We start from the raw sequence: 16,550 nt of genomic DNA, 5'->3' as shown, positions 1-16,550 counted from the left end.
CCCAAAAAGTCTTAATAGAGTTTTTCACTCTTAAACCTTCCACTGGTACTAAGACATTAGGGACACTGCATAGACACTGCATATATCATTTTATATTCTCATTTAATTCAATGCGAGTATACTATTCAAAGGCAGAATGGTAGGATAGAAAGCTCAACTTTGAGATGGAAAAAACTTGGGTTCAAATTCCAACTCCAACACCTGATATGCCCATAGACAAAGTGTGCTGGATTTGAAGTTGGGAGAACTTCAGTTTAGAGAGTTGTTCTGCCGCTTCTGCCTTAAGTGACTTAGGGCAAGTCAACTGTCCTTTCTGAGAGTAAATAGGTTCTAAAATGAGGGCAGATTAGAGGAGCTTTTATGTTCCACTCTGAATGTACGATCCTATAAATAACTCAGAACTTGAGTTTCCTTCTATGTAAAAATGGAGCAGAAAGGATTTGCTGCCCTGACTTCACAGGGGTGCCTGGAGATTTAAGTGAGATGAATGAATGAAACATCATTTAGGAAGTACTTACCTTGTGCCAAACACTACGTTCCTGAGAGATAAACACAAAGGTAAAGACAATCCTTGCCTTCAAGGAGCTTACATTCTTTTTAAAAATAGCTTTTTATTTTTCTAAATACATTTAAAGACAGTTTTTGACAGTCACCTTTGCAAAACCTGTATTCCAAATTTTTCTCCTTCTCTCTCCTCCCCTAGAGAGCAAGTAATCTAATATAGGTTAATTAGATGCAATTCTTCTAAGTGTATTTCTATATTTGTCATATTGTGCAAGAAAAATCAGATCAAAAGAAAAAATGATTAAAAAAAACAAACATAAACAACAAAAAATGTAAAAATACTTTGCTTTGATCCACATTCAGTCTCCATAGTTTCTCTCTCTCTCTCTCTCTCTCTCTCTCTCTCTCTCTCTCTCTCTCTCTCTCTCTCTCTCTCTCTCTCTCCTTCTCTCTCTCTCTGGATGTGGGTGGCTTTTTCTTTCACAAGTCTATTGGAATTGCCTTGGATCACCTCATTGTTGAAAGGAATCAAGTCCATCACAGTTGATCATCACATAATCTTGTTGTTGCTGTGTATGTTGTTCTCTTGATTCTATTCACTGCACTTACCATCAGTTCATGTAAGTTTCTCCTGGTTTTTCTGAAGTCAGCTGCTCGTTATTTCTTACAGAACAATAATATTCCATTTACATTCATATACTATAACTTCTTCCTTCATTTCCCAGTCAATGGGCATCCACTCAATTTCCTGTAAGGAGTCTATATCATAATGACATTATAGATTAAGATTTAGAAGGAACTTTTACAGATGAGGAAAAGTGGACTCAGTAAAGTTAAGTGATTTTCTATAGAATTATTCTTATTATTACCCTATTTACTATTGTTTTCCCTCTATGAATTTCTGATTTCCTATAGTAATGGAAGAAAAAGATCACTTGACATCTTGAAAAAGGTAGGAAATGGGGAGGACTTTCTGAATACAGAAAAGTGATTATGGGAATAGTGCTTGGAGAAATGAACAAATGGAAAAAATTAAATCATAAACCAGCACCTAAACTTCATCACTGTTCTTCAGTATGTAAGCAAGAATGCTGAGAAACCCAATAAATAGAACAATATTTATGAGCTAATACATTCTCATTGTTCTTGAATGTTGGCTTTGTTAAAATTGGGATTCTATTTTTTCCAGAATACCATATGCTCAGGATGTTTGAAGTGTCACATTTGGGTCATGGTAGTGGTGGGAGATGAAAAGTCAGTCTAAGAGGAAGGGCAATAAGTTTCAATGTTAGTTTACAGAGTACAAATTGATTGCTTATATATGACTACACTCAGCCAGAGATGGGGGAAAGAGCCATACTGTATATTGTAGTTTATCACCTGTCTGTCTCCATGGAGTTTCACACATCATTAAATTGCTCTGAGTGGTTCCAGTTCTTTTCCATTCCATCCCAACATATTTATCCAAGATATCTATATTATATTAGCAGAAATAGAGCATTTTGCAAATCTGGATTTCTTCTCATTTCTACAGCCAAATAAACGTGGCTTTTTGGAAGCGGATAGTCCCGCTTTGTTGGATTTCATTGTGTCTTTGGAACACATACATTCTTCAGGAATTCCACTCATAAATGATGTCTACTCTTCTCTTCTCACTCCATGTCAGCAGAGATTCAGGCCAGCAACTGAACACAATGGAGAGAGGGATTCTGATGATTTTTTTTTCAATCCTAGTGTGGCACTGAATAAAATACCACTGAAGCTAAGGACACACTACTTATTTTTAAAATTTTTATAAAATTCAAAAAACTAATTATTAAAAAATTTTAGACTCTTGGGCTTCAGTTTCCCACCAACAACTGACTAGTCAAATCCCTATTTAGATGTTCCATAGGCATCCCAAACTGTCTTTATCTAGCACAGTTGTGGTACAAGAAATTTGCTTAATAAATGCCCATTGATTTCAAGAAAAAAAAACTATATTTTTGGGTTTTCCTAAACTCTATATTTAATACAATTCCTTGCACAGAATGAGAATCTGCAAATTCTTGTGTGAATAGAATTTAATTATTAGGCTCCTTGGATATAACATTCTTTTCAACTCTGAAAATATCTAGGACAGTAAGGTAAAAGAGCGGGTATTATATATATATATAATATATATAAATATATAATAAATATAAATATATATAATAAATATAATAAATATATATAATTATAATATATATTATATATATAAATAATATATAAAATAATAATATGTAAAAATATATAATATATAATATATATAAATAACATATATATATACGTGTATATATATATGTTATTTCCTAGGATCATAGATATGGAGTGGACAGTACCTTAAAAATCAATGAGTTTAACTATTTTCATTTTACAAATGAGAAAACTAAGAAGTAGAGATGTTAAGTGAATTCCTTTCAACATAGTTAGTTCAAACCCTCTAGGCTGGAGTTTGAACTCACGTTTTTCGGATGCCGGGTCCAACCCTCCATTTACTATAATGTATTTCCTCTTCCTCGTAAAATTTGTGTATTTTAGGAATATAATTTTTCCTCTGAAAACTGCTTTGGCACCTCCCAGAATTTTTATTTTGTCTTCCATTTGTATAGCTATTAAATGTTTTTTATTTGTTCTTTTACCACATTACTTAATATAACACCATTATATCAATATGTAGGTCTATATTTTTTGCTTTTTTAAAAAAGTAACTATTTTATTGTGCTATAGGTTGTAAGGGTTGGTTTGCATTCCTGCTTTTATTTATTGATTTTACTTTTATTTGCAACTTCTTTGTTCCTTAACATCATATTATTTTTAGAAAAGTACCATAGGTGCTGGTCTATGTGTATATTCTCTAGTGATCCCATTTAGAAGGCTACACCCTTTTTATCTCTATTTCTTCTAGGGTTGTTCAGTTTGATATATTCCCTTTTGGTTGTCTTCTAGATTTGTTTATCCCTGAGAGGGGAATATTAAAATGTTCTACTATTATTATCTTATTATACATATCTTTTGGCAATTCAAAATTTCTTTACAAATTTAGATGCTGTGAGTTATTTTATTTTATTTTTTATTTTAATTGGGTCTTTGTTTTTGATTCAGAAATTCTGGACAATTTTCTTATATTATGGCATTCTAAATAATAAGGAAAATAAAATCCACTAGAGAATATATATATCCAAATATTATCCAATAATAATAGCTAGGTTTTGTATATTATATTGAAGTTTGCAAGATGGTTTACATTTTAGGGTTTTTTAATTGTTATATTCTTCTGGTGATTCTTTGGTTATTTCTGTTCATTCTCTTCAATATTAATTGTGATTAATGAAGATTATTTTAAAATATTATTGCTTTTTACTTCTTTCACAAATTTTCTTTCATTTTGATAGTTTAAAACATTTTAATTACATTCATTTTTTTATTCTCATTTCTTTAGACGAATTATTCATGGATTCGTTTTTTTCCTATTCCATTGAGGGATTTTTTTATTTCTACTTTGAGGAAGCTAGATGGTAGAATGGATAAAGTGATGGCCTTGGAATCAGAAATGCCTGAGTTCAAATCCTACATCAGACACTTACTTAGTGTGTGACCATGGGCAAGTCAGTTTATCTCTCTCAGTATTAGTTCCTTCACTCATAGATGGAAATACTAAAACAGCTTATAAAGTTATTGTGATGTTCAAATGAAGTAACATATACAAAATACCTTGTAAACTTTAAAACACTATAAAGACTAGCTATTATCATTGGTTTGAGAGATTTTATATTCAGACATATATCTCTAAATTTCTTCTGTGGATTTCATTTTTCTCTTAACTATTCAAAAACTTATTATTGTTGTTTCATACTATTTTGGTATTGCATGGGACATTATATTTCATAATTCTTCACTTTCCTTTGTATTGTCATCTTTAAATCTTTTTGAAGGTTTAATACTCTTCTTTTTAGTTTTAGAATCTATTCTGTTGATTTATTTGGGGGACTCTGAATTGTTACTGAATTTTCTTTCTCTTGAAAACTTTCCATGGGAGTTATTTCCCAGGATGATAGCTACAGAAAATGGCCTGGAGACAAAGCTCTTGGTTTCAGGGTCTTGGGATATATCCATCAAGATCCAGCAGAAGATGACAGGCAAAGTAGTAGTGGTGATCTGATTTACTTGGCACATGCTACTTGATTTTCTCCTATATTACTGCATCAGTAACCTCATTGAGTCTTCTGACTTTATCTCTACTCATTCTAACCCATCTTATATATTGCTACTAACATGATTTTCCATAAAGGCAGATCTGACCCTTCTCAATCAACTTCAGTAGCTCCCTATTGCCTTTAGCATAATAAAGAAACCCCTTTGTTTAACTTTTAAAGCCTTACACAATCTGGTATCTTTCCATCTTCGATGTACATTGCTCCTCTTCTTACAATCTTCAATCTAACCAATTGTCATTCTCTGTTAGTCATACATAGCACTGCCCTTGCAGATCTGTGCCTTTACACTAGTTATTCCCTATGTTTAAAATGTTGTCCCTCATTTCTTTGCCTTAGACCAACCAAAACTTCCTTCAAGACACACTCAGGCACTATCTTCTATGTAAACTCTTCCTTCAGCCTGCATAGGCTCCATTTTCTAAACTAGTTGTATTCAAAATATGTTACTTCACATTTATTTTTATTTATTCACTTTATATTTTCTCTCTTGATAAATATACATATAATTGTGAATGGATATATATAAATATGTGGAGATATTTGTTGTCTTTCTAATTAGAATGCAAACTCTGTATGAGTGAGACTTTTTTCATTCTTTTTTAGTTATATTCATATCTCCAGAGCTTAGCAGTGTGTGACATACAGTCTGTGACTTTTAAATGCTTGTTGGTAAATTGATTGATTGAGTTGGCCTGGAAAGACCTGAATTTCCCATGTGAAAAGCCCTACTCCACCACAAAATTCCAAGCCCACTGGGAGCAATCCTTGGTGCTGACATTGTGGTTCAGATTTCTCCTCATCTATTTTTCTGGTCTTAATCCTGCTCGTCAGTCCAGCCTTAACCTATCTTTCTTTTTCATTTTCTTGGTCTCAATTCTTTTTGTGACCATACTTCAAAGTTAACTTGCTAACTTAGCTAACAGCTAATTTCCTGTGACCAAACTTTTGGCTTCTTCCTGTCCAGCGGTTTGGGCTTGGCTCATAACCAGTTTCTTCAGTCACACCTCTGATTTAGCTCTGCTACCCCCTTTCCCCATCTTCACTGCAGCCTACTAGAGTCAGTCTTTTACTGAACTTCTAGCTGACTCAGCCTTTCTCCACCAGATTTTAAAAAGGCAATATTTTCTAGAATGAAATTCTCAGAACCTCCCCAACCCAACTGTAGCTAGTTTATATATATAAATAGTTTATATATATAAATATATATATATATATTCATAATGTAGCAAGATATAGTGGAAATAAGGTTGACCTTTGAGATGGTACAACATGGGTTGAAATACTATTTCTGATACATATCAACTATATTACCAAAAACAAACCACTTAACCACTTACCCTCTTTCTCATTACTGTAAACAACTCTTTAGGATAAAAAAAATACAAACAAATTATTGGTCAGCCTTGTTGAAGTTTACATACTCAGAATTTCTTTCATCAGTAAAATCTGAAACCAAGACTTCTCTCTCCTCCCTCAAAAAATATCAGCTAATTTTAGTGTTATTGGCATTTGGCCATTGTACAATTTAAGATAGTTCTGTTTTTAAGGAGGGAGTATAAGATGAGACAGAGAGTTCTAAATGAGGACTGTGGATATGGGCTCAATCCCTGCTTCTTTGTCTTGATAATTGTCTATCCGTGCTAGTGGTACAGTGAAAATAGCACAGGATGTGAAGTTGGAGTGCTTGAATTTAATATGCAATCGTAACCAAATCACTTCACTTATTTGAACCTCAGTTTCCTTAATCCATGAAACTAAGAATTTGACTAGATAAGCATCAAAATTTCTTCTAGATCTTAATCTTGTGATTTTATCACCCTAAATTACCATTTCTTGAAGCCTCAATTTCTTTATCTAAAAAATGAAATGGTTGGGATAGATGTTACAGATGAAGGAAGTAAAGTTTATTGGGGCCTAGTGACATGGACTTGGTGTCAAGGCTTTTAAATGTTGAGAAAAAGATTTGAGTTTAAGCTTTTGACTGGAGTCCAAATCTAAAACTCTTTTAATTATGCTATATTGCTCACATGTTTATTGAAAACCAACTCCATGCCAGCTAGAGCTATAGTCAGTCCAAAATATGAGATACTATTGCTATTTTGAAGGAACTAAAAAAATGTTTTAAAAAATTGACAGCATCTCATCATTAGCAACTCATATTGATGGGTCTCTTCCTTCTCTCCTTCAGCACATTGGATAGCTCCAATGGCTAGGACAAGAATGGTACAGGTTTAGAAAACATAGATGAGTTGTTTATCTACTCGATAGCAATTTCCTTCATCCAGAAGGATCAAAAAGGAGAAAAATGAAAAAGAAAATAAAATGCAAGAAAACAACAATAAAAAGAGTGAAAATGTTATGTTATGATCTACATTCAGTCCCCACAATGCTCTCTCTGGGTGCAGATGGCTCTCTCCATCATAAGACCATTGGAACTGGCCTGAATCATCTCATTGTTGAAAAGAGCCACATACATCAGAACTGATAATCACATAATCTTATTGTTACTGTGTACAATGATCTCCTGGTTCTGCTCGTTTCACTCAGCATCAGTTCATGTAGGTCTCTCCAGGCCTCTTGGAAATCATCCTGCTGGTCATTTCTTACAGAACAATAATATTCCACAACTTCATGTACCATAACTTATTCAGCCATTCTCCAGCTGATGGGCATCCATTCAGTTTCCAGTTTCTTGCCACTACAAAGAGCTGCCATAAGCATTTTTGCACATGCAGGTCCCTTTCCCTCCTTTAAGATCTCTTTGGGACACAGGCCCAGTAGAAACCCTGCTGATCAAAGGGTATGCACAGTTTTATAGCCCTTTGCTCATAGGTCCAAATTGTTCTCCAGAATGGTTGAATCAGTTCACAACTCCACCAACAATGCATTAGTGTCCTAGTTTTCCCATATCTCTTTGGACCACTTTTTTAAAAAAGCAAAATTCTAACAGCCTGAATGGAGTAAAAAAAAATGATACATAATGAAGATCTGATTAGTGTGATGGACTTGAAATCAGGAAGATAAGTTGAAATTCTGTCCCAAATGCTATCAATATTATCCAAACCAAATTTTATTTTAACTTATTTATTATTAACTTATTTTAACTTTATTTTAACCTATTAACTTGACTCTTTTCTCCTTAATTTCCCATTCTGTGAAATGAGGAAAATAATTACCTACTTCAACCATTGTTGTAAGCATCAAATGTGATTGTATATGCAATGAGCTTTTAAAATTTAATGTGCCATATAAAGGTTATTGTCTGTATCTGATTTGACTGTATGACCACAGAAGGGGTCTTCTAGCCTTAATATTCCATGATTTTATTTTCCTGCTTCCATGTGGATTCAAAGACAGAAAAGTTGAGCAAGTTGCATAAAGTTTGCAGAAAAAATGAAGCTGCCCCATTGAGTCCTTTTATTGTTTTCTGTTTCTATTACAGGAGAGTGTCTATTGTGCACATGTTTGGGATAACGTCTGATTCTTGAATGTGTTATTCCTCCAATTCTTTCTGCAACCATCGGATTATACAACTGTCCTAGTTGTTAGCAAGTCACTGTGGATTACACCTTGTTCCCACTAACAAGGCACTGGATGTATTACAGAGCCTAGGCCTGTCTCGTAATTTCCAAAAGGAGTTTTCTGAATGAGCACATTGTTTTCCATTATTTCTCCAGAAAGCTCACACATGATAATTACTGTATATACTATACTGTGTGAAACAATCTCTATTTATTTTTTACAATAGATATTGTGTCATTCAATTATTTTAGGCTAGAGAGGAAAGCAATCAACATTCTCTACCAAGATTCCCATAGGGATTATAAATGAAAAATGCTCATATCCTATACAGCACAGCAGCTGAAGAGAGGGACATGCTGATATTTATTTATGAAGAACAATGTTCCCCCGAAAGAGAAAGGGAGCTCCCTTTGTGTGGCAGAGCCACGGAAGATATTTTTCAGAAAAGATGAGCTGCCATTGAGAAAATGGGAGCCTCCTTCTGTTCTGCAGAAGACCAATCTGATAGGCTAAAGAAGTTAATGCTTAGTTGCTTAGCTCTTTGCCCTCTATTATTTGTAGGATCTTTAGTAAATGGCTCTGGAGATCACTGTACACTTCAACAACAATACTGAATGAGGACGTATTCTGATAGAAGTGGATATCTTCAACATAAAGAAGATCCAACTCACTTCCAGCTGATCAGTGATGGACAGAAACAACTACACCCAGAGAAGGAACACTGGGAAGTGAATGTAAATTGTTAGCACTACTGTCTATCTACCCAGGTTACTTATACCTTCGGAATCTAATACTTAACATGCAACAAAAAAATTGGATTTACACACATATATTGTATCTAGGTTATACTGTAACACATGTAAAATGTATGGGATTGCCATCAAGGGGAGGGAGTAGAGGGAGGGAGGGGAATATTTGGAAAAATGAATACAAATTACTCATGCATATATACTGTCAAAAAAATTATAATTATAAAATTAATTTTAAAAAAGGATGATTAAAAAAAAGGTAAATGGCTCTGGGTCTCAGTTTCCTCATCTGTAAAATAAGATGATTTGATCAGATGGCCCTGAGAATCTCTGCAGCTCAAAATCTGTGATCCTATTATTTTAATCATGGGATTGTTGTGAGGATCAGATAAGATCACATACGGAAAATCTGTCAGTGCAATATACATTCATTATATTTGGTATTGCTTCTTCCAGACAGAGATGGAAGTCAGAACAATTATATAAACTGTCTATAGCCAGAGTATAACCTGGCTTTGGAGAGAGATGGCCTGGGTTCAACAATCTTTTTGGGCAAATTCACTTCCCTGAGCTCAAGTTTCCTCATCAGAAATGTCCAAATGTCCGATGACTTCGGAGAGCCCTTCGGCTCTAGAGCTAATAGGTTCTTCTCTTGGGTTGATTTTATTGAATAAGAAATTACTGCTTCTTTTGATTGACATAGGGGGATTGAATCTTAGTCATGTGACCTTGGGTAGCAAGTACTCAAATTTAACACCATTAGAGCCCTGCCTGTATGTTTGGATGCAACATGGGAATAAATACATAGAGCAGGAGGGACATCCTGGGAAAAGCAAGATAGTCTAAGCAGCATTTCTCACTCTGGTTCCTGGACCCCAAGTCAGGAGATAATCAAATAAACACCCCCCCTCCCAAGCAATTGCATTTAAAAATAACAATAAAAAACCCTAATTCATTCCTTCCATAGAAATTTTTATCCTGCCACAGACTTGTGCATGCTGGAGGTGATAGGACTGTATTAGTAAGACAGATTGATTGGCCAAAGTTCTAATTTGAATCCCCAGGTTTGCTCAAAGAGGTCAGTTTAAAAATAGGTTTGGTTGGAGCTGTTTATGGTGCAGGAGGCAATGGAACAATGATAGCCCCAAGAAAAAGCATTGTGGTTTAGCATTCCTGTCCCTGTAGAATCCAGCTTTATATTATGGAAATTTCTGCAGACCTTAGGCCATGAGTATTGAACAGATCTCACCTTCCACAGCTTCTCATTGACCTACGGTACAATATAGGGCTTTTTGAACATAAAAGAATCATTGACAACCTTTCTATTACTCTAAGAAATTGTTTGCCCATGTGATAAAGAATTCTCTCAAACTTGGTCAATTAAAAGTATGTTGCATTGACGACCCAACTTCAGTTGCTTATCAAGAAAACAAGTCCATGATACTAAATCTACTGTTGCCAGACAGCCAGTCTTCATATTTTTTTCATATGTGTGTCTACTTCTTTACTAGCTCTGAGATAAAGACAGGATGAATTTCTCACTCCCACCTCCAATTATGGTATTAGCTAATTAGAGAGTTTTGCCTTAAAGTCTCTGGGCGATTGGAATCTGCACCACGGTTATTATTAATATGTAATCACATTGCTTAGGGTTGAGGGTGAGAAATAAAATTAATGATAACAATTACAATAGCTGGCATTTATTTAGAGCTTTAAGGTTTATAAAGTATAAGAGAGAGATCTGGAGTTTTTTTTCATAGACTAATCTTCTATCCTAATCACAAGTGTTATGATGACTGAAAACATCTAGAGGAAGAAGGAACTTTAAAACATGTCCAAAGCTCTAATTTTTACAAATTAGGAAACTGAGGCCCAGAGAGGTTAAATGATTCCCACAAAATTACACAAGTTTGAAACAGCGAGACAAGAGCTCAGAGGCAGTCTTGTAGAGTTTTCAGATCTTGGTGAACTTTCCTAATTGGATTCTTATATGGGTTCAGATAACTTTAGCATTCAAGAGATAATATGAGCATGTTTGAGATGGAGAGAAGCGGGAGAAAATAGAAAAAGCAGTATTTTTTCTTGTGAGTAACAAGGATCAATGACAAGAGTTAACGGATTTTAGAGAGGAACCAGTAGGACACTTCCAAACTGGGAAAAATTTGAAAGGATACTTTAACTTGAAAGGTTCATTATACAAAAGAATAATGATACTGTTATAGACATCGTTTTCTTTCATTAATAGAAATGCAATAAAATAGGGGATAAGCCAAAATTATTATTGTATGGACAAGAGTCACCTATTATGGCAGATAGAGATGGATTGTTATCTGCATAATCAGTTGTGATATCCAAGACAATGAAACCATTGATCCATGATATAACTTCTCTGATGGAGGGAGTCATTCTGATGACTTTAAGAGGCAGATTCTTATGAATTCTGAATTCATATTTCTGCAGAAATATGAATTCAGAATTCATAAGAATTTCTGCAGAAATATGAATTCAGAATTCATAAGAATCTTAGATATAAATGAAATCATAGTGAAAACTTCAGTTAACATAAAACTTAGTTTAAATGGTCTAGACAGTATTTTACTTAAAGCAAAGATACATAATTTTCTTATTAATTTTCCATCTTCTTCATTTTCATGATTGTACAATATCAAAAATTAATGTAAATTTAAATATTCAGCAATTGTCTATATATTGCCAAAATCTGGATGCATTTAACATTAAATTAGCTTTACTTCAGGCCTAGCTTTACTTCAAGATACAAATACATCTAAATTCAGTTATAAGTATTGTCATGTTGATTGGAAAGAGGTAAATTAATACTTACATTAGGATTCTCTTGATACTGTGTGAGGTCTGAATACTCAGTTATTCATTCACATGAACACTCCTGTGTACATATATACAAACACAGAGAGGAAGGAAAAAGATTATATCTACAGTATGTCCATACTTTTTATTGGTTTAGCTATATGTTTAAAAAAATGACATTTGAATATTCCCAAGAAATAAAGACATTTCATTTGAAATGTGGCCCTGAAACATGTCAGTCCATTCACCACAAAACACTATAAACACAAAACAACTTACATGGATTAAAAGGTAGCATTTTAATTATATAAAATGGAGAAATTTTTTTCTTGAATTTTCCCCTTAATTTTATGGCTGCCTAAATATCCAAGTGGAAAGTTAAATACTCATCCATCATCCAAATGTTACTGTTTCGTATATGAAAACAGCCATCAGTCATATGAAAATCTAGCCTATGTCTATATTGGCAAAAGTGAATGTATTATTTGGCAGAATATTACGGAATGTGGTTATTTCTACATTGCCACGACCCTTTTAAGAGAGTGCCAGAGAAGTCCCAGAGCCCTCCATGAAGGAAAGCTTTAAGGCTACCCTGCGCTTTTGGTATTGCTTAGAGAAATTTGCTAGTTTTTAACTACTAGCCAAGACCATGCTGTGGTTAGATCCTAGTAAGTGCTACATAAATGCTTATCCCTTTCTCCCTTCTCTTTTAACACCCAACTTATATTAAGGATGTGGAAATGCAAATACTGATCTCTTGAGCTATATGGAGGATAAAGTGGAACAATCTCACTGTGATTTCCTGACTCCTGCCTCCATTTTGGAAAGCCAAATGTCTAGTAGATCTTGACAACATTTGTCAGTGATGGACTTTACTCACTGGGAAACTATTCCCACATCCAAAATTTGCTGAAGGGATTTAGGGTAGCAAAGCTTATTATTAAAGAAGCTGGAAGGATTTATTAAAGTAAATGGATGACAGGCAAATTTGGTGTGCATCATTTCTTGGCCAATTGGTCATTTGAAAACATCAATCAATCAGTCAGCAAGGATTTCTTAGGAACCCTTAGGTGCCAGGTACCATGCTAGGGACTGGGGATAAGAATACAATGAATGAAAGAATACTGATTCAGAAGGAGGTTATATTTTAACAGGGAAGAGAAATACATACATACATACATATATATATATAGAGAGAGAGAGAGAGAAAATAAATATAAAAAATAATACAAATAAATACAAAATCATTTGTGCAAGATAGTTTGGGAGAGAGCACAAAAAAGGAGTAAAGGAATTTGTTTTTCTTTTCTTTTTTTCTCTAATAAGGTGGGAGACAGGAAAATTTATTTTCTTTTAATTGAAAATGTGAATTAGATTTTTAATTCTATTAAACAAATTCTAAATATGAAGCACCCAATGAATGACAATGTCACTGACAAATAGTGAAATTATAAGGAGAAGCTGGATTAAGAAATGATGAGTTTGAAGAGTTAATGAGGCTTCCATGCCTGGAGGCATTTGAAGATAGGGGCCTCACCTTTGAGAGAAGGGTCAAGGATCAGAATCTGCACAAAAGTCCACAGATTTATAAGTTTTAAAGATGGAAGTACTTTTGAACCAAAGAAATGAATTAGTTTGCTCAAGATGGCACAAATATTAACCCAAGGATTAGGATTTGCAATGATATTTAGAGCCAGAACAGTGAATGAATTTGATCAAGAAATATATTTAGAATGAACTACAGAAGAACAAAGACAGAATCTTAGGTCACCCCAACTATATGCCTAGGGAAAAGCAGGGGCATATAATGCAGGATTCAGCTGTAGAACAATCAAGAAATTGTGCTGTCTCTGCAAACAAAGGGAGGGAAGAGTGTCAAGGAGAAATGATCCAAAGAGTTAAATGCTACACAACTGATGAATCTGGTTGGAAAAGGGGGAGCCCACAACTTCTGTCATTTTTGGAGTTTGCATCATCTTCAAACATGTTGGAAACCAGTACTTTTATATTTGACATTTTTTATGCCTCCATCATAGAAGACTGAAACCAAAATCTGTTGGAGAAAGAAAAATTAAATGGAAATTACCAAACACATAAATCATCAGTTGAAATTCTTATCTAAACTACATACAAATCTTTCAAAAATGAAATCCCAGAATTTGAGACACAGAAGGAATTCTAGGTAGCCATCTAAATTCAACCTATATGGGGAAGAAATCCCCTTTATAAAGTATCTTTCAATCTATCTTCTGATTGAAGACTTCCTAAGAGGCGAGAACCTATAACATCCCAAGATAGTTCATGTGACTTTTGTTCAATATAATTGGTAGAAAGTTTGTCCTTGAGCATTTTTTTGGTAGAAAAGCAAGAGTTGCCTCTTTATAATTTGAACCATTGTCTAAGATTCTGTCCTCTTAGGACAAATATAATAAATCTAACTCATTTCTTACATGATGGCTTTTTTAAAGGCTTGATGGCCACTACTGTACCATGTCCTCTCTGTACCTTCTCATCCCCAGGCTAAACAACCCAAATTCTTTCAGCCAATAGGACAAGAAGTCAAGGCCTTTTGATAAAGGCTGCTCTCATCTGGACACTCTCAACTTACTAAGGTCTTTCTTAAAAACTGGTGTGCAAAACTGAAATCAATATTATATATGAAATCTGACCAGGGCACAGTCAAGTGGAACTATGATTATCCAGGGATTTGGAAGCCAAATCCCTCTTATGGCAGCCCAAGATTACATGAGCATTGTTTTCTACTATGTCCCACTGTAGACTCATTTACTTTGTGGTCCCTAAAGCTTTCAGATCTTTTTCAGAATAGCTGTCTAATCCTGTCTTCTTCATTTTTGAATTTGATGTTGATTTTTTCAAACTCAAATATAGCATCTTTCCCTGGCAATTAGGTGGTACAGAGGCTAGAATACCTGACATGGAGTCAAGAAGACTCCTCTTTGTGATTTCAAAACAAGCCCTGGATATTTAATAACTATGTGATCCTGGGCAAGTAAGTTAATGTTGTTTGCCTCAGTATCCTCATCTTTAAAATGATCTGGAGAAGGAAATAGCAAAGCACTCTAGTATCTTTGCCAAGAAAATCCCCCAATTCACAATGATTTGGACATGACTGAACAACAAGAAATCCTTACATTTATCCCTTTTGAGTTTCATTTTACAGGATTCAGCTTGGTTTCTATTCTGCAAAAATCCTTTTAGATCCTCAGTTTGTCATCCAGTGAATTATCTATCCTTTCCAGCCTTGTATCATTTGCAAATTTTCTAAGTCTACCATATATTCTTTTATCTAAGTCATTTATAAAAATATGAAATAGCATAAGATCCAGCCACAATCCATGAAAATCCCAATAATGCCCTCTTGTACCATGATATCAAACCACTGCTATTGATTCTTTGAGACAGGCTAATAGAGTACTGCTGAATCCTTCCTGGAGTGCCATCTGGTCCATGTCTCCCCATCTTTTCTTCTTGGAGATACTTTTATAAAACAAAAGCCACATGGACTTCTGAATTCTTGTCAAAGAGAGAGACAAAGACAGAGAAAAAGTGACAGACAGAGATGGAGACACCGACAGAATCAGAGACATAGAGATAGACTGAGAGACACCGAAACATAAACAAACGAAAAAAATAACTAAAAAGTCAGACCTCAGTTCTTTGGCTCAATTCCAAGTCAGAAAAACCCAAGCTCACCAAGCAATATTAGGTCCTGCTATCTGATGGCTGGGAATAAAGAAGCTGGAACTAGCCAAGGAAATGACTCTGGGTTGAACCACTGGAAAGGTTGAGCCAGTAAGTCAGCCTTGTCAATCAGGAAGAAAGAAAGAGAAGACCAGAATGTAGTTGGTTGGGAAAGGAGAGATGCGACAGTAGGTAGAACAGCAGGTAGATTAGATTGAGATGGTCAAGAAAAGCTTTTTGTAGATGACAAGAAGCCAGCAAAGAGGAGAGACATTAATAATGTGGGAAAGAGAAAGTCCAAGAGGAGGCAAGAAGAAGCAAGGGTGCACAGAAATTGATGAATCCTAGTAATGAGCATTCTGAGACATAAGTGATGAGAGTATAGAATCAGCTAGGTAGTATAGGAGATAGAATTTTGGATGTAGAGACAGGAAAATAAATTTGAATCCTGCTTCAAATACAAGATTTGTGACTTAACATCTCTAAGCCTCAGTTTCATCATCTGCTGAATGGAGAAAATAATGGCACCTACTTCATAATATTGTTGTAAGATTCAAATGGGTTAGTTTTAGGAATTTTAATCGCATTTCATCGGCATAGGAAACTGCTTTTACCAATTCAAGGCAGTAAATTTAAATCTGCAAGTAACACCCTTAGCAACGTGCCTACAATTCTGAGAAGTTGAGCAACCCTGGGTCATGCAGCCAATATACATCAGCGGTGCTATTTGGCCTTCCCGGTTTTGATTCCAGAACAACACTCACTGGGCCATACTGGTTCATTCAAATGAAATGTCAAATACTACTCTTCCTTTAGACTATCTGCTCCTGGAGCACTAATATTTGCCATTTTTTATATTATCCGTGCTTAGTATTTAACACATAGTGGTCACTTAATGCTTGTTGATTTGATCTGTACCTAAATGCTACTGAGATATTTTGTTGTTCATGACCCCATTTAGGGAATGGTTTGCAATTTTTTTCTCCAGCTCATTTTACAGATGAAGAAACTG

This window comes from Sminthopsis crassicaudata, chromosome 3 (assembly GCF_048593235.1).
Source record: "Sminthopsis crassicaudata isolate SCR6 chromosome 3, ASM4859323v1, whole genome shotgun sequence".
In the NCBI taxonomy this organism is placed as follows: Eukaryota; Metazoa; Chordata; class Mammalia; order Dasyuromorphia; family Dasyuridae; genus Sminthopsis; species Sminthopsis crassicaudata.
Note: the sequence above shows the minus strand (reverse complement) of the source record.